This window comes from Pipistrellus hanaki (genome assembly GCF_964339955.1).
Source record: "Pipistrellus hanaki genome assembly, chromosome: 10".
Classification (NCBI taxonomy): Eukaryota; Metazoa; Chordata; class Mammalia; order Chiroptera; family Vespertilionidae; genus Pipistrellus; species Pipistrellus hanaki.
The window spans coordinates 1314633-1337527 of NC_140512.1; the positions used below are offsets into that span (position 1 = coordinate 1314633).

General features: G+C 64.0%; 1 protein-coding gene across 4 annotated transcripts in view; it reads right to left on the minus strand.

Moving 5' to 3' along the window:
• Positions 1 to 22895, minus strand: part of GRB10 (growth factor receptor bound protein 10) — an 88397-nt gene that overhangs the window by 47573 nt on the left and 17929 nt on the right. The gene's annotated exons all lie outside the window — the stretch shown is intronic.

Sequence of the window (22895 nt, forward strand, 5' to 3'; positions counted from 1 at the left end):
CCAGGCGGCACCGGCGGGACGGGCAGCAGCCGGAGCCGGGGTTCGGTCTTGCTCTGGGCTCGCGGGCGGGCGCCCCACCGCCTGCGTCCCCATGTCGCTCTGCTCCCCGATTCCACCCGCCGGCTCGACCCCAGCGCCCAGAAGAAAAACCGACTCTCTACAGGCATGGAACTTCCCGGGAGAGGAACAGGCGGCCGAAAGCTCCGATCGAGGAACCGGGGACTCATGGCCAGCGCAGGGCCTGCCGCGGAGCGGGGCAGTGTCACCCGGGAGCGAGGCCCGGAGGTTCCAGGTGGGAAACACCACCAGCCCCAATCCTCCCGCCCGGCCCCCGGCCCCCGGGGCTGTCTCAGGAGCCCCGAGAGAGGACAGGAGCCCACACTGCCACGCTGGCGAGGCTCCTACAGGGAGACTCGCCGCCACAGGCACGCCACGCGGTGGAGGGCAGCGCTTCATCGAAGGCCCAAGGTCTCCCAAGGTCACTGCCCGGACGGAGGCCGCGCCGGGGCTCCTGTCAGCAGCAGAGGCTGCTGTAAACTGTGACGGGCGGCTGTGCTGACGGGACTCCGGGGTCTGGAGGCCGTCAGGGCCTCATGAGACGTTCCAGGCTTCCTCCCAGGACAGGCCTCCCGCGGCCCACTCTGCCCCCTGCACCTCTGCTCTGCCCCATGCCCCACGCTCCCCGCCCTCCACGAGCCCAGGTCAGCGCCGGCCCCATGGCCCGGTCCCGGGCCCCTCGGCCCCACGCAAATACCCGGATGGCATGATCGGGCGGGGTGACACGGAGGAGCCAGGGCAGTTGGTGCGTAATATTGGGCCATGACGGGATCCTCCTTGTCCCTCCCTCTGACCCTGCAGGGCTCGGCCACAGGGAGGGAGGCCGTGTCACAGGAGGTAAGTGCCTGGAGCCCGGGGGTGAATGGCCGCCTTTCCCCACGGCCCCACGGAGAGTGACGGCTACTCCTCCCCACTGTCTTCGCGCCCTGGCTCGCCGTGTCCGGGAGCCGTGTCCTCAGAGCGGGCTCGGAGCTGGGGTGTCCCCGAGCACAGGCAGAAGCTCCCCCACACACTGGGTGATCACTGGGTAGTGCGGTGCAGCGCCCCTTTGTCCCGGGATGGGTGTGCAAGGTGAGCAAGGAGAGAACGACAGTCACTCTGGAGAGAGAAAGACAGCCAACAACACACTTCTACACACTCACACACATCAGTGAGATGCACTCACACTCGCTTTCACACACACACACACACTCACTTTCCACACACACACACACATCCGTGAGATACACACACACTTTCACACACATTCACACACTCTCACACACTCTCACACTTTCCCACACACTTTTACACACACACACCAGCGAGAGATGCTGGGAATGGTGTTCGTTTTCACAGGCTGATCCCAAATCGCCCGTGAGGGATGATGTCACCCCCCAGCTACTCAGGACGCTGCCAAAATGTTGGCGGAATCCAGATGTCGGGGCTCCCAGCACAGAGCCCACAGCTGCATGCAATCAGCAGAGCGGCTCCTCGGGGGCCGAGCCGCCCCCTCCGCGAGGGGAGCCATACAGGGAGGCCACGTTGGCCGCGGGCCACGCAGGAGGCGCCTTCGAGCAATCGCTGCTCTGAACGGCCCTTGGAAAACTTCTTCTGGAAAAAAATGGGCCAGGAGGCCCCGAGCTGTGCTGACGTGGCCACCGTGGCCACGGGCGTCAAGGAATGAGCGTGGCCGAGTTCCAATAAAGCTTTATTTACAAAAGCGGGCGGGGGGCGGCGTGGGCACACAGGCGGCATTCTGCCAGCGCCCGCGCGAGGAGGGCCAATCCCTGCCTGGAGGCCGGGCAGGAGCCTGAGCGGGAGCCAACAGCAACAGCCGGAGGCCTGGGGCGGGCGGGGTTTCGGAACGAGCCCCTGGGGGGGGGCGGGAGATAAGGCTCCATTCTGCAGGAATGCAGGGTCCCCCCACCTGGCAGCCGGCCTTCGGGGCAGGGTCCCAGGACCGCCTCTGGGACGCGGTTACTTGTGGAAGGAGCTGGAAGCGGGCGGAGGGAGGGGGATTATAAAAGTAAAAGTAAATATTTGAAAGCGGTGTTGGGAACCGCGGGCCGCCTCGGGACCATGTGAAACAGCCGGAGTGGGGCTGCCAGCGAGGCCCAAGGCTCACCGCCCCCGTCTGCCTGGCCGCCCAGAGCTCATTCCCCCCCCCTGCACCGCTGGGAGGATAATGAATGTGGCTTTTCTTCCCCACTCACAGGCACGCCTAATCCCTGCCCGAGACCCCGGAGGCTCCCTGTGGTCGGGAATTAAGAGCGCGGGCGCGGGGAGATAAGCAGGGTCCCCGGCGGGCGGGCGGGAGGAGGGCGGGCGGGCGGCGTGGCCCGCGCCAGCAGGCCGGCTCTGGGCAGTGGGCTGGACTCTGCCCTGACATGAGCAATGGAAAAACCTCTCAGCCCGGAGCCGCTCGGATTTTAAAATTGCAGACGAGGGCTGTGGGCCTCTATTTATAACTCCCTCCCCCACCGCCATCTCTCATTTCTGCTTGACTGGAACCCAAACTCCGCCCCGGCTGGGCCCCTGCGCCGAGCCCTGCCCGGTCCTGCCTGGGCGCCACCCCGGCTCGGGCACTCCCCCGGGGAGGCCTCCCTGACCTCCTGGCCTAGCTCGGCCCTCTCCCGCTGCCCGCTTCATCTGCTGGAGTTACGGTCCTCCCCAGTGATCTTATTCGCCAGTTGTGCCTGTCAGCCTCCCTCCCGGACACAGGAGCCCCTGGAATGTGTCTGCTCTGCAAAGCTGCTCCCTGGCCCCGGGCCTGTCTGGCACCTGGCGGTGCTCACTCAAAACCCCAAGCACGAGGGGCAGGCCCCCTCCCCCACGGGGCCAGGCGCTCCGCCTGCAGGGTGGGGCCCGTGCTGAGGCCCCCACCCCACCCCCACCTCCAACCCTTCTCCGCCAGGAGGGAAAGTGGGGGGCCAGGCCAGGGCCAGGGCTCCCCCTCCCCCCAGGCCCCAGAACAAAGACCCTCCTAAGTCAGCCTCCCAGGCTAGGAAGTGGCCGGCCCGCCTCCCGCCCCTCCCCCGCGCCAGCCTGGGCCCTGGCTCCAAAGCAGAAAAAACAGGATAATTTCATGCTGCACCAATTTTGGTGCTTCTGGGCCCATGAAAAACGGCACCTATCGGTGACTTCCGGCCGCGCCAGGCCGCCAAGCCGCAGCTATTAGGGCGCAGCGAGGCGCAGAGCACCCGAGGGTCTGGGGGCTCCGCTCGGTGAAGACTTGGAGATAACTCTGACCGCCGGGGCCGGGGGAGAGGCCCCCGTAAATCATCCCTTTTCTGAGAAACTCTGGAACTCTCGGCTAATTTTCCAGGAACGGGGCAGGAGGCTGCCAAGGCCGCCGGGGTGTGCACGGGCGCGAGCAGCGCCTTGGGGAGCCCGGCGGCGTGGCCGAGCCCGTCCCCGTGGCCCGGGCTCCCTGGGAACGGCCACCGTGTGTCCCCGGCTCCGGCTCCCTGAGCCCCGGGGCAGCCCCGCAGCTGCCACGTCCATCAAGCCGCGCTCCTGCCATCTCCGGGCGGACGGGCAGGAAACCGAGACGCCAGGGGGAGGGGGTGCAGAGGGCCTCTGTCCCGGCCCGCCTGAGGCTGCTCCGTGGCAGCTGCAGAGACTTTGAGGCGGGCTCCCTGGGTGCGGGGCGCGGTGGGAGGCGCCCGGGGCCGTGGCGGCCCAGCGTGGGCCCCGCGTGGGCCCGGGCCGTGGGCGCAGCGGGAGCGGACCCGGCCGGCGGGCGCGGTGGCCGCGGCCTCTTTAAGAGCAAGGCAGGGATCACCCAGGAGGCAGAGGGCCGAGCCTGGGCAGGGCTCACCCGCTCCGCAGGCCCGTGAGTCACCCACACACGTCACGGGTCTGCTAAGGTTTTCGCCCTCTTTTCTGGCACGAGACCCACGCTGGCTCCGTGTCAAGTTCAGTGATTACAATGAGCAGGCTCCCTAATCTTCAGCTTTTTCTTCGAAGGTTCCTTTCACTTTGATACCAAAGAAGTGACAAAGGCGTCTGCGCCGCCCGCCCGCCCGTGGGTGCCGAGGACAGTCACCCGGAGGGACCGCGGCCGGAGGGAGGCCGGTCCCAGCGGAGAGACGGACGAGGGCCTCGCACGGGGCCTCGCATGGGCCTGCTGGACGGGGAGCCCAGGGAGAGGCGGCAGGCCTGGGGCGGAAGGGCCGAGGAGGCTGCCCGGAGGCTCCGGTCAGGTCCCGAGCCCGGCCACCTCCCCACATGGCCGCCCTGCGGGTGAGGGGACCTGAGTCCAGGCCTGCAGCGGCCCCTCGGGAAGACGGGGACTGAGGGTCGGATGAGCAGAGACCCCCACCCCGCCGTCTGCCGGCGGGAGGCACACACCCGCACGAGGCAGACAAAATGGCCTCCAAGGGCGCCACACTTGGCCCTGGCAGGCCCGTCCGCTGAGAGAGGCCTGGGGGTCGGGGAGCCCGTTCTGCTCGGATCACAATAAAACTACTACTGGGCACAGAGCACCCCCGACGGGCCCCTCCGCCACCACTGTCGTCGGATGGCGCGGAAGCCGCTCTGGGTGACCCATCGGGAGAGGAGCCCTGGACGACCTCATTCCCTCAGAGCGGCTCCGATGCCGGGGCTGGGCCCCCCTCCATGCTGCCTCAGGGGAGCTGGGTGTCCGGGGGTTCAGGGCACAGTCACCCCAGGAGCCGCGTTTCAGGGGAGCAAGGACAGTGAGGGGTGACCAGCCCCACCTGGATGAGGGGACAGGGGAGGGACCTGGGCTCAGACACCCCTTCCTGTTTCCCCCTGAGGGTGTGGGCGGTGTATTCCCTGGGAGGTTTATCGTTTTACTACAAAAAGAAGAAAGAGAGAGAGGAGAGAGAGAGAGAGAGAGAAGGGAAAACCCGCAGGTGCCAGTGCTTGGTGAGAGCCCCTGGGGGAAGGAGAGGCTGGGAAAACGCGGGGCGGAGCGGGGACAGTGACTGCGGAGCGGGCACAGTGACTGCGGAGCGGGCACAGTGACTGCGGAGCGGGCACAGTGACTGTCCGCGGGCACAGTGACTGCGGAGCGGGCACAGTGACTGTCCGCGGGCACAGTGACTGCGGAGCGGGCACAGTGACTGTCCGCGGGGAGTGCCGCCGGGCTGGGCTGCAGAACACTGAATCCGAGGTGACGGGCCAGGGCGGGCAGCCGCGAGGGGCAGCGTGGCCGAGGAAGGCCAGAGCGGCCGGCCCGGCTCCTCGAGCTGCAGCATCTCAGCAGTCGCGGTCTCGGCCGCCCGGAGGGTGCTGGGAATTGGGACCGAAAGCCCCCGAGGACAGAGGAGAGCCCCCGCCTGGGGAGGGGACAGCAGAAGCCTCCGCCCAGCCCGGTGGGGGGACTGCCCACAAAGCACACGCCGGTGCTTCAGACGGCGGCGGCCCTGGGAGGGAGGGACGGTCTTTAATGTGACTTACTTTTTGTCCTCACCGAGGACGTGTTTTCAGATTCTGGAGGGAGTGGAAGGGACATGCGGGAGAGGCATTGATGACTGTGCCTCCTGCACGTGCCTGACCGGGCACTGAGCCCGCCAGCCACCCTGCGGCATCTGGGACACTGACCACTGAGCCCCCACCCTGGGCTGCAGGCAGGGTCTGCAGAGAGGCGACCAAGGAGGGGACAGACACACGCCGAGGGCAGAGCCGGAGAGGGGCAGGGGGAACCAGGGAGAAGGCGGCCATCTTCAGGCCGAGGAGAGGGGCCTCGGGGAGCGGGGCCCCGTGCGCTCCGGCTCCCGCCTTCAGAGCTGTGGGGGATTCTGCAGGGCTGCTGTGGGCCCCGAAAAACCACAGACCAGAACTGTGAAAACCCTGCTGGACTGGGGGACTGCCGACAGGAGCGGAAGCACCCCCATCTGTGACGGTCACCCCCAGCCGTGAGGCCCTGCAAGTCCCCACGGCGAACCCCAACAAAGGAGCCTGCCAGGGGCGCGGGCTGGGGGCGGGGCAGGCGGCGGGCGCCTGAGCTCCGGCGCACCTCCCCCCAGGAAGGGGACTCGGCGGGAAGGTGGCTCGGCGCCCCCCCTCCCCGCAGCCCCAGGCCTTGAAACTGCCCTGGCCTGGCCTCACCCTTGCCCCTGTGACAGTGAGTGTCATGTGTCAACTTGTCTGCTCCAGAGCCAGGCCTGTAACCCTACACCGGGGCTTGCTGGAGAATGTCCTGGAAAGAAGTGGTTAAGGGCTGCGCTGGGCGGGGGGGAGGCTGGCGCCCCCTCCCCGCCGGGGGCCCCTCCGAGGCAGGGAAGGGCCTGGGGAGCCAGGGCTGAGGTTTCCGGGAAGGGGAGGATGGGCCTCCGGAGGCAGCAGGGCCCCCCCCCAGCCCGCCGCCCGCTCCCCGCTGGCCTGCCCTGTGGATTTCAGACTTGCCAGCCCCCAGCGTGGAGCCAACTCCTTACAATAAGTCTCTTCATATAAACACATGCAGGTTCTGCCTCACTGGGAGCCCTGACGGCCCGCCCCGCACCCGCAGGCTCCGGACACGGCCCGCGGCTCTGCACGGCCCACCCCGCCCCTCCCCCTGAATGCAGGCCTGCTTTCCAGGGCGGCTGCCTGCCCCCCTGCCCGCATTCCTGAGGGCTGGGGGAGGGTCAGCAGAGAACGCTCCCGGGCCCCTGGGCCCCTCTCTCCCGCCTCCCCGCCCCCACGCCCCTGCTGCCGGCTTGTCTGTGCCCTCTCCCCCTGCCGCCTAATGGCTTGCCCTCGGGACCCCGGGGCCTGCAACATAAGGAACGCACTGTTATCCCCTCGGCCGTTCGGTCCGGAGATATTTACACAGGCCCGTTTCATTACCCACATATCACCTCTGCAAGTATTTGCCCAACGGAATTCTTTTCTCGGCCAGAAACACAGCCCCTCCTGACTGAGCCCGCCGGGCAGGTTTCTAGAGAACAAGGGGACTGACTCTGTGCTGCCTGGTGACCCCGCCAGCCTGGGCCTCCAGGGAAAGGGACCCGGGGCGAGGGCACGCCGCCCCAGGACGGGGAGGAGCAGGGTGTCACTCCTGCCACGTCTGTGCGACGTGGGATGGCAGGTTCTAGGCGGAGAAGCCAGGGAAGAAAAGCGAATAAAGAGCCTCCAAATTGGAGAGGAAAAATGAAAAGTCTCTCTGTCCACAGAGAACATGATTTTATGGTAGGAAACTCTTAGAATAACACACACACACACAGCTAATGAATACATTCAGCAAAGTTCTAGGATCAAAAGTCGACAGGCAAAATCAGTGGGCTTCTATACACGAACAAAAAATCTGAAAAGGAGATTTAAAAAAAAAGGATCTGGCAGAGAGGGGAAAATGGTAATGGGAAAAAAGTTAAACAAATGACATTTTTAATAAAATAATTTTTAAAAGTTAATCAAGGAGGCAAAAGACGTGAGCATGGAAAACTGAAAAGCACTGTGCTGATCCTGCAGGGGGGACAGGCAGGGGGGATGGAGCAGGGAGGACGGGCAGGGGGGACGGGCAGGGGGGACAGAGCAGGGGGAACGGAGCAGGGGGGACAGGCAGGGGGGATGGAGCAGGGGGGACAGAGCAGGGGGAACGGAGCAGGGGGGACGGAGCAGGGGGAACAGGCAGGGAGGATGGAGCAGGGGGGACAGGCAGGGGGGATGGAGCAGGGAGGACGGGCAGGGGGGACGGAGCAGGGGGGACGGAGCAGGGGGGACGGAGCAGGGGGGACAGGGAGGGGGGCCCTGCTGGTGACAACAGTCCCACCCGAGGGAGGCCATCGCAGAGGCAGTGCAGAAACAGAGCAGCCTTCCCAGAAGGCAGAGGTTCTCACGGGCCCAAAATAGCCCGAGACTCTTGGAAAAGGAGGAGGAGGCTGAAGGATTCCCACTTCCCGAGCCACAGCGGGGAAGGCGGGCATGTAGGCCGGACCAGAACCCAGCGCCCAGGAGCCAGCCCTCGCCCCACAGACGCCCACTCGGCTGCATGGCCGCTGTCCGGTGGAAGACAGTCTTCAACAAGTGGTGCTGGGAGCACTGGGCACGCTCACGTGGAACAATGCGGGGGGGGGGGGGGGTCCTCCCCGATGCCACGAGCACAGCCCTGCGTGGGGCCTGGGAGCCCTGTGAGTTGCAGGAAGGCTCCATCTATCTCCGCACTACACACCAGGGGTTCTGACAGGCACATGTGCATGCGTGCTTTAGTAAAATGCTCAGAGGAAAACACGGGGGAAATTCATGACACGGGACACGACCACATCTTCAAGCTGGTACAGCAAAGAACGGAGTGAGAGAAGAAAAAACAAGGATAAACTAGAATTCGCCGAAATGAGAAACGTGTGTGCACTAAAGGACACACGAGGGTGTGAAAATATCACCCACAGAAAGGGGTTCGTGTCCAGAATATGTAAAGAGCTCCCGTCACTCCACCACCACACACAGCGAACCCCGCGGGGCGCGGCTCCGCTGCATTTCCCCCAGAAGGAGCGGAGCAGAGGCGGCCAGGCCCGGCCAGCGGGGCACTGCCGTGAGGCCGGCGGCGAGCGCCCGGGCCGGTGTGGGTGCGCGTGGCTGTGAGGACACAGAATGGTGCGGCCACCACGGAGGGCGGCGGGGAGGTGCCTGCGGGAATTAGACCCGGGGTCACCGCTGGCTCCAGCAGTCCTGTCTCAGGGTACACATCCCAAGGACCTGAACCCCGGGACTGGGGCAAATATCTGTTCGCCATGTTCCTGACGCTCCTGTGACCCACTGACTTGATTCCAAGGGATGAGGTGACCATGAGTGTGGCCCACGTGTGGAAATGAGGTCTGGTGTGGGTCCGTGGCTAGTGCCCGGTCTCCGGCCGTCCCCTGCACACCCACACGGGCAGCCACTCCTGCCGCCACCACCCGCCTCACTCCCGTCCTGGGCCGAGGGCCCGGGGTCCGCCCCGCACCCACAGGTGGCACACCGGAGTCTTCGTGCCCACCGCCTCCTCCCATCCCCGAGGCCCCACACCCAGCGCCCTCTGTGCCGCAGGGACCCCTCCTGTCTTCCTCCAGCTGGAAACCCAAACGGGCAAACTAACGAGGCGAGCGAGTCTGACTGTTGAGGAGGAGACGTGATGAAGTCTGGTTGGGAAGTTAGACATTTCGTAACCTGCTGAGGGCATCGCGAGGCACACACCTCGGGCGCCTGCAGGTCAGGCCCGGGGCGAGCACAGGGCGGACAGTTGTGAGTGACACCCTCTGAGTCCGTAAAGCCACTGTCAGAGCATGACCCCACGTCTCTTCCCACACGCACACTGTCAGCCTGCTTCAGCCCCGCCCTGTCTGCTTCGATAGAAGTGAAAAAAATACTTTAAAAAAAAGACAACATCAAAAAAATGAACACTGAAGAAGGAAAAAAAGGAGAGAAGCCTCACGTCTTAAAATAAATCACTGTAGGGTTTTAAAATAAAGACTGCGGTGTCTCCCATGCAAGCCGGGAGACCCTGGTCCTCGTTGGGAAATGTGTAATTGAGTAAATTTCATGATATATTAACACAATCACTTGTTGAATTGGAAACAGAGTATCTGCGTTCTAAATCACAATGACGGGATAAAAAGAAATGAATACTTTCAACATCAAAAGGAAATGGAAACCAGACAGGCGAGGGGCCTTCCCGCCCGAAACAATGGGTCTCGGAGCCGATGACACGCAGCCATAAATGTCAGCTGTTCTTTTCACAATAATATTGAAAAATATTCCAATAAAAAGGGCAAACAACACGGCAAACCACCCCGGGCAAGCCGAACGGAGGGCGGGAGGAAGGCGGCGGGGGGCGTCCCGAGAACAGAGCGGGCTCAGACCGGGCCCGGGTGGCAGGGGCCCCGCAGCGTTCCAAGCGAAGACAGGCAAATCCATATTTCCAGAAGCTCCCTCCGCTGAAGGAAACGGGTAGTTAGTGGGGAATAAAAACAGCATCGGGATTTTTCACCCTCAGACAGCCACGCGGCCATGGAAACGCATCTTCACACTCGGAGAAGACGGCTCCCTGGGAAGCACCCGCACAGACGGGAGCCCGAGCCCCCCGGAAGTGAGGGCCCTGCTTGTGGCCGGAGCCCCTGCTCTCACCGAGGCCGAGGGAGGACCCGGAGGCCACGCAGCCCGCGAGGCCACGCCACGGACTAGCATCGGAGGTGGGTGTGCAGATGACCGGGCGCCTCTGAAGCCGCCGTTCCACAGGCCCGGGGCCCCGGAGACGCCGTGCGCGTCCCGCCAGCACACCCACACCTCTGGGCTCGGCAGAGCCGGGGGCCTGCTCCCAGCCAGGCCCCGCGCGTCCCGGGGCTGACACGGGAAGGCCGCTACCGAGCCGACAGGCCCCGCACCGGAGAAACGCAGCACGGCCAGAATCGGGAACGTATGTGCAAAGCACAATAACAGGTCAGCTCCTCAGAAATTAAAACAAGCCCTGGCCCACGCCGCCGTCCGAGGAGGAGATTGGGACAAGCGCTGTCCTGGGACGGTGGAGACGCAGAGGAAGCAAGAGAAGCGACAGAGGGAAATTAGTGTCTCGACCTCTGCACCGTCTGCAAAAGGAAAGAAAATCCACATGAATGAGGGGCATCCAGCCCTAACCCGGAAGGAAGGAAAGCCTGTCACAAACAAACCAGAAAGCAGACCGAACCCGCCTCACGGAGACCCGAGGGAGATAACAAAGGAGAACCCCCCACTCCCACACACAGCGGGACGCCCACGCCACACCACACCACGGGCGTTCCACGAGAAAGGGGCAGTACGAGGACTTCTCTAAGTGTGCAGTCATTTTACGGATGTTAGGGAAGAAAAGTTCAGCAAAATTGTAGCTTTTATTAAAAATATTTTAAAAATCAGAACAAACTCACAAAGAAACCTGTGGCTAGAAACCCTGGAGAGGAAATGGAGGAGAGCCCACCTCCCTCCCTCCCTCCCTCCCTCCCCCCCCTCCCTCCCCCCCTCCCCCCCTCCCCCCTCCCTCCCCCCTCCCTCCCTCCCCCCTCCCCCCTCCCTCCCTCCCTCCCCCCTCCCTCCCTCCCTCCCTCCCTCCTTCCCTCCCTCCCTCCCTCCCTCCACCCGTAGAAGGCTGTGGACTTAGACGGTCTCACGGCAATTATTTCAGAAAAAGAAAATGGTTTCCAAGCCCCTGCTCAGCCCAGCCACCGGCTAGTGTGTGCGCGCACACTCACACACACTCACACACACACACACACTCACACACACTCACACACACACACACGCACACACACACACGCGCGCGCACACACACACACACACACGCACACACGCACAGCGCATGCTGGGGTTGCTGACAGGAGGAAAACGAAGTGTGGAGGTCCAGGTCCCGGGCCAGGGGTGGGAGGTCCGGGCCGGGAGGCGCGGGTCGGAAGCCCGTGCTCTCGAGGGAACTGCAGGCCCGGCTCTCAGGCTTTCAGCGCCGGCCCGGACAGGCCACTGCGCTGGGTCCCGAGTTCGGGTGGCAGCTTGCATGCTGCGGGGGTCGCAGGAGCCCGGGTGCCCCCGCCCCGCGCCCCCTCCGACCCCGCGGTCCAGCCGGCCCCTGGGCTGCACATCCAGCTCGGGTGGGGAAGGGGCAGTTTTTCAAACTCGGGGTGCCTGGGGCGCATCCCGGACCAGGGAGAACCACATCTCCAGGGGGGAGAGGGGGTGTTAGGGGGCGTCAGGCTCCTCAGCAGCTCGAGCCTTCCCGAGGCTGAGAACCATCTACTCCCAGAAAGGGGGAAATGGCCCCAAAGCCGGAGGAACCGCACCGTGCTCTGGGTGTGAAAGGTGGTTGGCGACTGGAGATGCCGCCATGGCACGCCACCGGGCTGCCCCTGGTGTGCGTTCTGCCTCGAAGAATTTTAATTTCTCCCGACAAACGTCAAGAACCCCTTTGCGAGGAGCAGCCGACCTTTCTCGACCAGCCACGGCCGAGCCGTCTCCGCCGCCCGCAGCGCGGAGCGGCCCTCGTGGGAGCCGCGTGCCTGCGGGCCTCGTGGGAGCCGCTCGGGTGACAGCCCCGGGAGCAGACTCGTCCACGAATTCCCCTCAAGTCCCTACAGCTAAGGCCGCCGCCCAGCAGGCTCCCGACACCGCGGGCTCACTGACGGAGCGAGGTCCTCTCAGGGGCCTGCGAGGCGCCAGCCCTGTCCCCCCGCGGCCCGGAGGCTGCAGACGGGAGGAGCGAGGAGACCCCCTGCGACCAGCGAGCCCGCGTCCACACACCGACCCCGCAGCACCGCTGAGGCCTGCACGTGGTGGACACGGGCCTCGGGAATGAACAGGGGGACCCCACGGGACCCGCGTTGGAGAAAAGAAAGGGCGCGGCCACCCAGACGGGCCTCCCTCCGCCAGGAGGCCGGGAGCCGGCGGGGACGAGGGGCAGAGGGAAAAGCACACGGGTCTGCTGACGCGGGCCCAGCGTCCCGGGCTCCGGGAAGAGCCGGTGCTCCCGATGCCCGTCCCTCTTTTCACTCCCTCTGGTTCTGCATCTGCTACTGGTATCGTGACTTACGATAATCCTGACTCTGGAGTTCTATGAATAATTGCAAGTGACTGAGTGCCTCTGGGTGCCTTCCAAGGGTAGAGCTTTGTACACCCGGACTATAAAAAGAGAAATAAAAATTAAGAGACTAAGTCAATTAAGTCAAAAAGGGAAAAAATTACCAAGATGCCACCCACACTGCCAACTGTCCCCCGCCCCACCGCGGCCGGACGGTGTCCCCGCGTGGGAACAGGGAAGTCGCCCCGACGGGGACGGACCCCTCCCCCAGACCGGAACCCGGGGCAAACAGCTCTAACCCGATAGATCGGTCCCGGGGGCGCTCCAGAACGCCGTCCTCGGATTTCAATCTCTGGTAACACGGACACCCCCCGAAATGCACGGGGCGTATCCGACGGCCGTGCCTTTCCACAGAAAGAAAACCGGCGCCCGGCCGGGTGGCTCAGTGGTGAACGTCGACCCGGGAACCAGGAGGTCAGGGTTCGATTCCCAGTCAGGGCACAGGCCCGGGCTGCAGCCTGATTCCCAATGTGGGGTGTGCAGGACGCAGCCCATCAGTGATTCTCTCTCATCAGGGATGTTTCTCTCTCTCTTTCTCCCTCTCCCATCCTCTCTGAAATTAATTAAAATATACATTAAAAAAAGAAAGAAAAAACTGGAGAAAAGCCCCAAGACGTTCTACCTAAATGGCACACCCCAGTGAGGGACTGGGGTCTCTGGTTAAAGGAGAGCACCGGGGGGCATGGCGTTATCTCATTCCTCCAACAAATCTCAAAAAAAAAAAAAAAAAATCCACAAAAACACGCTCGGCTCCCTCCCCACCCAGCCGCAAGTCCGGAGCGGGAGCTGCGAGAACCCGGGGTCTGCGCTTCGCGGACGGGGCGGCTGCCCGGAGCCGCACACGCATACCCCACGCAGCAACACGGCGCAGCGCGCGGTCTAGCCGGCACGAGGGGGAGGACGAAGAAAAGGAAAACACGCTAAAAAAATAAAACACCAAAAAGCAAACTCTGATTCCACACTGAAGAGTAAGTGGAAGCGGGTTAGGCTCAGCGGGACCGAGGATGCTAGTTCTTCAAACTCCCAAGTCCCGGGTGTCAGAAAACACACCCTGCACAGCATTTGAGTGTTTAATACAAAATCCTTTCTGTGTAAAGCACAATGGAATGTTTCGCTGCTTCGCCCCCCCAAAACCCGGTGTGTGTCTGCCTGCCCACACGAGCCTTCCCTGTCAGACCTGCTATAAATAACCACCAGCCACACTGGTGCTTGCTTTCTTTCTTTCTTTCTTTCTTTCTTTCTTTCTTTCTTTCCTTTTCCTGAAGTTCCAATAATCTGCAGGACCTGCCGTTTGAAAAGCCATATTTCTCCCCCCGCCCCCCGTTCTGAGCACGGCCGTAACGGAGACAGCAATAATCTGCCGATGAAGTCATCGCATCCATCACGCACCCTCTGGACCCCGGGACACCGAGTCATTTATCTGTGACGTGATTGGCCAGAATAAGCCTGGACAGCACAAAGGAAGGCGCACCCCTGAGGGGCCCCTCGCCTCCCCGCCTCCCGCCTCCCGCCGCCCTGTCTTTAGCCTCAGCTGTTGGTTCTGCTCAGGGCCCGTCCTGCTTATCATAAATCTCGTGGCATGTCATTACATTCCGCCATCCCCCCTAATTGCGGCTGCAGCTAAAAAAAAGTAATCCTCCTTTCAACATAGCGTGAACGGCTCCGGCCGGCGGCCGCTCCTCGGCGGAGCCCTGTCGCCAGGCTGCCCCCCTCGCCCCGAGAAAAAAGGGAAATCTATTTCTTGACGACAGTTGGAATGTCTGGCCTACGGGTCACACGGAGACGCAGGCGCCGCGGGGCCCTCGGCGGGGAGGCGCCCCTCGCCGGGGCCGGGGCCGGGGCCGGGCCGGAGGGCGGCGGGGGCTCTGCACAGCCCACGGGGGCTGGCTGTGGGCAGGCCGGGCTGCTCTCCCAGGCCCCTCGCCCGGTCTGAGCCGCCCGGTGAGCGGGGACGCTGTGTGAGGGCCAGAGACACACAGTAACAGGAGGACCAGGGGCGAGAGGCCGCCTCGCCGCGTCCCTCCGGTCCCTCCCAGCACGTGCGCGCCCCGAGGTCCCATTGTCGCCTCCCCCCCCCCGCCGCCGCCGGGCAGCCGCGGGCCGTGCGGCCCCCATGCCGAGTCCTCTGGGGTGGGACACCCAGAGGAGCTGGCACACGCGGCCCATGGCACCCACGGCCAGAAGGTGGGTGATCCCGCCGAGGCCCCGGCCCCGGGCGGCCACTTCAGCGGGGACAAAGGCGGCCACACGGGGAGCCCAGCATGTGGCACACGGAAACTCGGCGCCTCAAACTATCTGTGTTTGGTGGATCTGACAAAAAAATAGGTATAATTTTGGTGGATTCACATGGGGTGCCTGTTGTTGTTAAGTTTGACAACCTAAAAAAAGGGGGTCTGTGCCCCCGCAGAGTCCCAAGCGGACTCCCCGCTGGCCAGAAAGGTGGGCCGCTGCACGCAGCCTGGGCCAGGCGGGGAGAGGGGAGCCCCGCCTTTAACCTCTGAGGGAGGGAGTGGCAGGGGCAGACGTGGTGTGGTGTGGGGCCCCGCTGCCTGGGCCAGCCTTGGGCATGGTCTCCCCGTCCCCACCAGCTCTCCCCCAGACAAGGGCCCCGCTGCCTGGCTGACCCACCAGGCCCGGCGGCGACCAGGGCCTCCGCGGGAGCAGCGGGATCGGACGGAGGGCGGAGGACGGACTAGGCACTCCGCGGCCTGGGAAGGTGCGGTGAGGAGAGCCATGGGTGGCAGATGCACGGAGACAGCCCCGAATCTAGAAGCGGCTCAAACACCATCCACGGGGCCCCCGGCCGGACTGCCACACGTCCGTCCGCGAACCATCGAGGCCCAGGAGCATGCGATCGCTCCACATTTCAACACAGATCGGTCTGAGTGGTCATGCCGACCGAGAGACAGACAAAAGGTGAAACTCCAGGAAATGCGAGAGAGAGAGAGAGAGAGAGAGAGAGAGAGAGAGAGAGAGAGGGGGGGGGGGGGAGAGAGAGTGAGAGGGCCCAGCGAAGGTGGGAGGAAGGCCAGGACAGAGCCTATGGAGGATGGATTGATCTTCAGGACTTTGTGGAGATGGTTTCACGGGAGGAGACGGAGATGGGATGGTCCCCATTCGATATGTGAACTTGATTATCAACCCGGGGCCTGACGGAGGAGGCCGCACGGCGGGGGTTCCGCAGCCTCCGTCACACGCTCCGGCCACCAGCGCTCCCTGTGCCTCCTCCTGAAGACAACCGGGAGACATGGGCGGGTCTCGAACCCTGCGCCGTGCCCCAGGGAGCCCCGAGGACCAGCGAGCTGCTCACGGAGGCCCGGACCGTGCACGCAGGAGCGGCCACCAGAGCCACACACGTGTGGAACTCATGGTGCCACGTGGACGGCGAACAGGGCCGCCCGTGTGTGGCGGGGAGCGAGAGAGGCCGGGACAGCGTGGATGGGTGTGTGGGGAAAAGTTAAGTTTCTGTGCATCGGCAATAAACTCAGGAAATACGACGTCAAAAGGGACTGTCTGCCTTATCAGCAAAACCATAAACACGTAGAAATAAATCCAACCAAAAAAAATATTTTAGAGAAAAAATGGAAAAGAGAGAAAAAAGGAAGAGCGAGCAGGCGGCTGAGCGCCATGTCCTGGGCGGATGCCCTGTCCCGCCCATCAGCCCCGGCGGGGCCGAGGGAGCCTCAGGGGCGACAGGCCCAGACAGGCCGCGCAGGGAGCCGCCCCTCCCCCGCGACCACAGCGCGGGGAGAGGGTGGTCTCCGAGCCCAGCCGCTCCACAAAGCCCTGCTCTATTCCGCCAGCCGCGGGAGCCGCCCCCACACGCTCTGGTTCCAGGGCGGCGGGAGCTAATTTTCCACCCCTCCCGGCCCCTGACTGGCAGAGGCAGGTGACCGCACTCCCGGCCCGGGGGCGGGTGTGCTGACCAAGCAGGGGCTGGCTTTCTGTCTCCACGACACCCGATCCCCCCGGGGAAGGCGGTGGGTTCCAGTGGGGAGCGGGGCCTCCCGGCATCCTGAGGCAGGGCGCGCTGGTATTCCTCCTCCCCCCTCCCTCCTCCTTCTCCTTCTCCATGCCAGCAGGGTCCAGCAGGAGCCGAGTTCCCCCACCAGTGAGAGGCTGCATGTGGGCCCTCACCCACCCCGTACCCTGCTCCTACAGGGCCGGGGGCAGGGGGCGGGGGAGCTGCACCTCCATCCACTTGGCCGCAGGGAAGCAAGGCCGGAAGGGCTGAGTGGGGCTGAGGAGGAGCGCCCACCAAACTGCCTGCAAGGACGTGCAGGGCCTTCCCGGGTGCCCTGGGAGGGCCCAGCGGGCAGGCATGGGACACCCACCCCACGCCCACCTGTGTGGGCCCTCCACAGAGTCGCTGCCTGCTAAGGAGATGAAACAGAATCTCACCACATAAGCCCCAGACGCCCAGCATACAACTGAAAACCACCCATCACCCCGAGAGGCAGGCCCATCACGTGACTCTGAACGAGGAACAGTGGGCAACAGGTGCCAGCACTGAGATGACCTGGGCTGTAACTGCCTGGCAAGGACTTCAGAGCAGCCATCCCAAGCATGCTTCCACCAGAATGGCAAACACTCTGGAAACAAACAGGAGCCAACAAGCTACAGCTCCTGGCGACTCCCGAGCAGATTATGTTTCCCCTTTGATCTTCCTGATCTCCAGATTCTTTCCGTCCGGGAACACCGGGCTAAGGCACCAGTGTTTCTGAGCCTGACGTGACAAACGCAGTCCCATGCTGATTGCAATCCTGCCCTGTGTGTGGCTTTCTGGGGGCTGATCATGGACGTGTTTCCTATGAAGTGAACAGCGGAAGCACAGATAACAGGGACCCAGAGAGGGGACATGGAGGGGCATAAACAGAATGAGCAGGAAAGGGGTTGTCATGGGGGCATCCAGAGAGGCAGACAGACCCCAGCTTCTGACCTCGAAGGTCAAAGTGGCTGTGTGGCTCGGCGGTGACTCTCCGCCCCAGGAAAGGGGAAGGCAGTCGACCCTGAGGATGCTGGGTCTAAATGGCACTGAGAGAGGGGAGTGAGCTGAGACAGGGAGGGAGAGGGCATGGGGGCAGGTCGGGACCCCACAGAGCCTCGGACAAAAAGGGCCTATTGTTACACTCTGCCTGCAGCGACGTGCATTGATCGATCTTGACTCAATCAATGATTAACAGAGGACTCTGCTGCGGGGCGGTGGGGGATGCAGCAGGTCGCAGTGGAATGCCGCTGGGTCTCCCTGGGCGCGATTGAGACCCACTCACAGTGACCGGGGCAGGAGGTCACCCCCGTCGCTGGCTGTGTCTGAGCTGCTCACTGATGGTGGGATGGGGTCCTCGGGAGGGAAGAGATCACTCAACCAGGTCCCCATACACCAACACTCCCGAACCAGCCACCTCGTCTGCCTGGCCTGGGAGAACCTAGAAAGCCAGCGGGCACCCCGGCAGGGACTGGGGCGTGGGCGCTGCGGGCCTGGCCATCCTCTGCCGCCGCCCCGTCTTGCTGTGACATGTGGGCAATTGGGAGAACTCGGGGAGCCTCGGCGTCCCAGGCCCCCATCACCCTGAGCACAGGGCCTCCCTCCCGGGCTCTGAGGAGGGTGACAGGAGCTGAACAGCCAGCAAAGGCTCGGGTTTGACACGAAGTCCATGGACAACGAGCACCCGTCCGACCGGGCTCCGGGTGGGTGCTCGGTGCTCAGGGGACCTGCCGGTCCTCAGGTGCGAAGGGGCCGCCCGTGCCTGGCGGAGGGGCTGCTTGGGGCTGGAACCCCCATCGGGGTCCGGCTTCCAACCTCGCAGAGAACACTGAGAAGTCTGCGAGGACGCTCAGTGGGGCATCTCAAAACCTTGCAGCTGAACTGACCACACGTTTCAGAAAAGGGCCGGTCCCACGAGCCTGCAATGAGGGTCTCTGACTTGAGGAGGGGCTGGCTTGGGGAGACGAACCCGGGGCAGGGTCAGGGCCAGCGCACCGCGGGCACACGCGTCGGACCCCCGGGGCCCGAGGTTCCCTCTCTCCCGCCATGCACGTGCCTCCCGCCGGCAGCACCGGGGGGCGGGCTTCCTCCTCCCAATGCGCGCACACACAGAAAGAATCTCATTAGAGGAAAATGGCTCGGAGTCACCGGGAAGCACACCACGCCAGCCACGTCCGTCTCGTTTTAAGAAAGTGATTATTGAGCTTTACAGTAAACACAATGAGGACCATATGATTGCTGACCCCGTGAACTGGAAAGTGACTGCGGCACAGGGCTCCCGGGCCCGGAGGCCCGGCCACCGCCGCGGCACACACACCGCCGCGGCACACACACCTCCTCGGCACACACACCTCCGCCTTGTCCGCCGCCCGGCACCCCTGCCGGGCCCGGGCCCCCCGGGGCCCCCAGCGCCCCGGCCAGACCCACAGGCGTCCTGTGTCCGCCCGCCCGGAGTCGTTAATAGCCCTCAGTCCTCCCTCCCGCCTATGGTCAGACCGGCGGCTGACTTTAGCTCGAAATGCTAAGGATATAGGAGCTTGGGCAAAGGTAAACAAATAAGTAAATAAAGGTCCCCGTGTCCTCCCAGAACGTTTCAGAAAGGGCCTCTTGATTTCTGTGTAGTATCTTTGATATCTTCCAAAAATTCCTGAGTTAACATCAAGTTTTCCTTCTGTTTAGCTTTCTCACACTAAATATTTGGAGTAATAACAGGGACTATTTAGACATTCAACAAACCCCTACTTTCAGGCCCGGGATGCTCGGCCACTGGGCCAGACAGCCCAGCCCACGGGGCCCCTGCCCGGGCCTCAGTTCCCCGCCGTAAACCGGGAGGAGCGGCCGGACCGCGTGCCAGGAGCGGGTGACTCAGGTCCCCAAAGAGCCGTGGGGACGGGGAGGAGGGAGCTCGCTGCAGCTGTCGGGGGCGAAGATGGGGGGGGTACAGAGTGGAGGAGGAGAGGGAGGAGGAGGAGGAGGAGGAGGAGGAGGAGGGGGAGGAGGGGGAGGAGGGGGAGGAGGAGGAGGAGGAGGAGGAGGAGGAGGGGGAGGAGGGGGAGGAGGGGGAGGAGGGGGAGGGAGGCCACACCGGGGTAACGGGCAGGGTCCTCGATGTGAGGGCCTGTGTGCCGCGGGGACCCCGGGGGCCAGGGGACAGCAGAGGCAGACATGAGGGACTCCTCGGGGCAGGCCGGGCCTGGAGCGTTTCTCCAGCCAGCAGCGCTCTCCTCCAGCTCCAGACTGCGGACTGGGTGCCGCGCCGTCCCCCTCCCCGCCCCCTCCGAGTCCTGGTGATTCTCAGCCTGTCTTCCCTCCGCCAGGGGCGGCCTCTCCCGCCCTTTCTAGGAATTCCAGAGAAATCTCGGCTGCGCCCTAAAACAATGAGCCCATTAAGGGCTCCGAGTCACATGAGCGAGACCGCAGCACCCAGGCGGCGGCCTGGCTGTTTCTAGAAACACGGCCAGGACTTCCCTCGCTCACTCCTGTGTTCTTTCCTCTCTCCTGAGGAGTTAAAAAAAAAAGGAAGAGGAAAAGAGGAGAGCGAGGTGAGTGAGCAAAGGCACGTTTGCCTGGGGAGAAACAAGTTCGCTGTGGAGGCGGCAGGCCTGGAGTGAGGCACAGCCTGCTCCACCGCCCAGGCCTCTGCCCTCGCCCCGGCCCCGAGGCAGCAGACTCCGAGGCGTGTAAATGCCGTGACCACCCCAGATCGCCCGTGACCAACAGTGCCCACGCTGCGGGCTGCCCTCGCCACCCCTCCCGCCGCCCCAGGACTGTCACTGCACGTGAGTGGCCGGTCTCCGGGCAGCGCGGCTCAGACGTGGGCGCCCCCGCGGACCCCACACTTAGCATCTGGAGACTCCATCCCCCTCCCGGCCACGGAGCTGTCAGCACCGTCCCAACAGGGTCTCCCATGAGGTCAGGATCCCTGAAGGGAAGGGGACGTGGCCTGGCCCTCTTAGGTGCTTATCTGACGTGGAAAACAGTGTTTTCTCCTCTCAAGTTGCTACTGGTGCCCTGGCTGGTGTGGCTCAGGAAACAGAGTGCTGGCCAGGGGACTGAAGGGTCCCGGGTTCGATTCTGGTCAAGGGCATAGGTCTCGGTTGCAGGCTTGGTCCCTGGACCCAGGCTGGGTGTGTGCACGAGGCAACCAATCAATGTGTCTCTCCCACATCGATGTTACACTCTCTCTCTCTCTCTCTCTCTCTCTCGCTCTCGCTCTCGCTCTCGCTCTCTCTCCCTCCCTCCTTCTCTCTCCTTCCCTTCCACTCACCCCCCAAAAAAATATCAATGGAAAAATATCCTCGAGTGAGGATTTAAAACAAAAACAAAAGGTGCTACTTGTGTGTTAGAAGAACAGCCCCCGTGATTCGGCGTGGGGAGGGAGGGACGGCCGTTTCTCACATGGCAGCCGCCAGCACACGTGGCCACGGCACAGCGCCTGCGGCTCTCCAGCCGTGTGCGCCTTTCAAGGGGTCCTGAGAGCAAGCAGGGGGGGAGCGCAGCCGCCCTGGGGCATGGCCGGCCCCCCCAGGAGCGATGGCAGGGGGCCCTCGGGCCAGAAAGGCCAGAAAGGGAGGAGCCGTCTTTGTTCAGAAAATACTCTCCGGATCACTCTTCCGGCCTCTTCACCCGACACCACCACCAAAATAAATGTCCCCACCGGGGCGGGGGGCGGCATTCCTCCGGGCCGCCGGGGACCCCGAGGTGGTGACCTCAGAGAGGGGCCCGTCCTGCCGGCTGCTGGCGAGAGGCACGTCTCCGAGCCATTTGGAACATTCCTTCCTGCCTCCAGAATAAGCCACCCAAAGGGGAGGGTCAGAGGGAAAATGTCACACAGCCAGCCTTTCCAGTTTTCCAGCCCAGGCCCAGCTGCGGCCTCCCCGGGGCTCCTGACCCTCGCAGACACCGGGCGGCGCCGCCCGGCCTCCCGCCCTCCCTCCCTCCCTCCCTCCGGGAGGAACCAGGGCCCCACACTCCGCAGCCTGCAGGGCCGAGCCCCCTCCCCCAGAGGGAAGAGGGAATGCAGCCCTTCTCTGCCAACTCAGAGCTGGCCTGCGCCCTGTGCTCCTGCCTGGCGACGTGGAGGCCGAGCCACAGCCCATGTGGAGCCCGGCGGGTGCAGGGGCGGGGGGGGGGGGGCTGGGGGCACACAGCCCCCCTCGCCCCCCTCGCTCGCTCACTGCAGCTGCAGGCTGACCACGCCCAGGCCCAGGGAAAGAGGATCTATTTCTGACCCGAGGATGGAGATTTACCTGCTAAATGGGGCAAGGGCCTCTTAATTCCCACTTCTATCCGGGGACGCAGCACCCATGGGGGGGGGACCAGGCACCACACGTAGTCCTCACTCTCCGGAAGCCCCCCCCCCAGAGAATTTAAAAGGAGCCCAGCCACCCCCACGCACGCACATGGTGCCCCCAACGAGGCAGGAGCCGCTGAGTCTGGGTGAGAGGGGCCCAGACATCCTGCCCGGGAAGGCGGGAGGGGCAGGGGTGAGCAGCGCCCTGCCCCCACAGCCCTGAAACCCCACACCAGGAGGGGCCTCACAGCGGGAACAAAGGGGCCGGATCACGTTACAGCACAGCCCGGCTCGGGGCTTCCAGACCTTTCCAAGCCACGAGCCCAGCCCGGACCGTCGAGGACAGACAATCTTTCCCGAAAACCTTTCCCAGAGCGGAGAGCGGGCAGACCCTGTGCAGGGGTTTGCTGCAGTTTTGCTTCACGTGTGCAAACCCCGAGAGAGAAGAGCCCACAGCCCTGAGCGGGGCCTTTCCTCTGCACGTGCCCACTCGGGCGGGGGCTTTGGGGGAGCAGGATCTCCCTCCCCGTTCCTCCTCCCCCGAGGGCGCCCAGGCGCAGAGGGCCTGTGGCCAGGGGTCCGAGGACCGAGAGTGGCTCCCCCTGGCACCGAGGCCCATGCCCCTGACCCGGAGTCTGACCGCGGGGCGGTCCCGTGTCCTCAGAAGGAAGACACCCCCGCCCGCCGGAGGGGAGTCAGGAAGGACCCCGCCAGCCGATCCCGGTCAGCAGCCGGGACCCGTCCGTCCGGGGGCCGCGTGCAGACGCCGCCCCATCCTCCCGGGCCACAGGCCGCGCTTCCGTGCTTTGTGCAGGTCCTCCGAAGGTGGCTGACCCCGCAGGCCTCACATCCGAGCAGGCTTCCTCCGAGCTCGGGGGGACTGAGAGGAGGGTCCCGGAGAAAGGCAGGACAAAGGAAGCCGGAGACACACACGTACACACTCACACCGGCCAGCAACGCGGAAGAGGCACCTCTTTGTTCCCAAGTAAATGTCAGTGGTGCGGCGCTCCGACCACAGGCAGGGGTTGGGAAAATGGAGGAGAAACCCCGAATCCAGC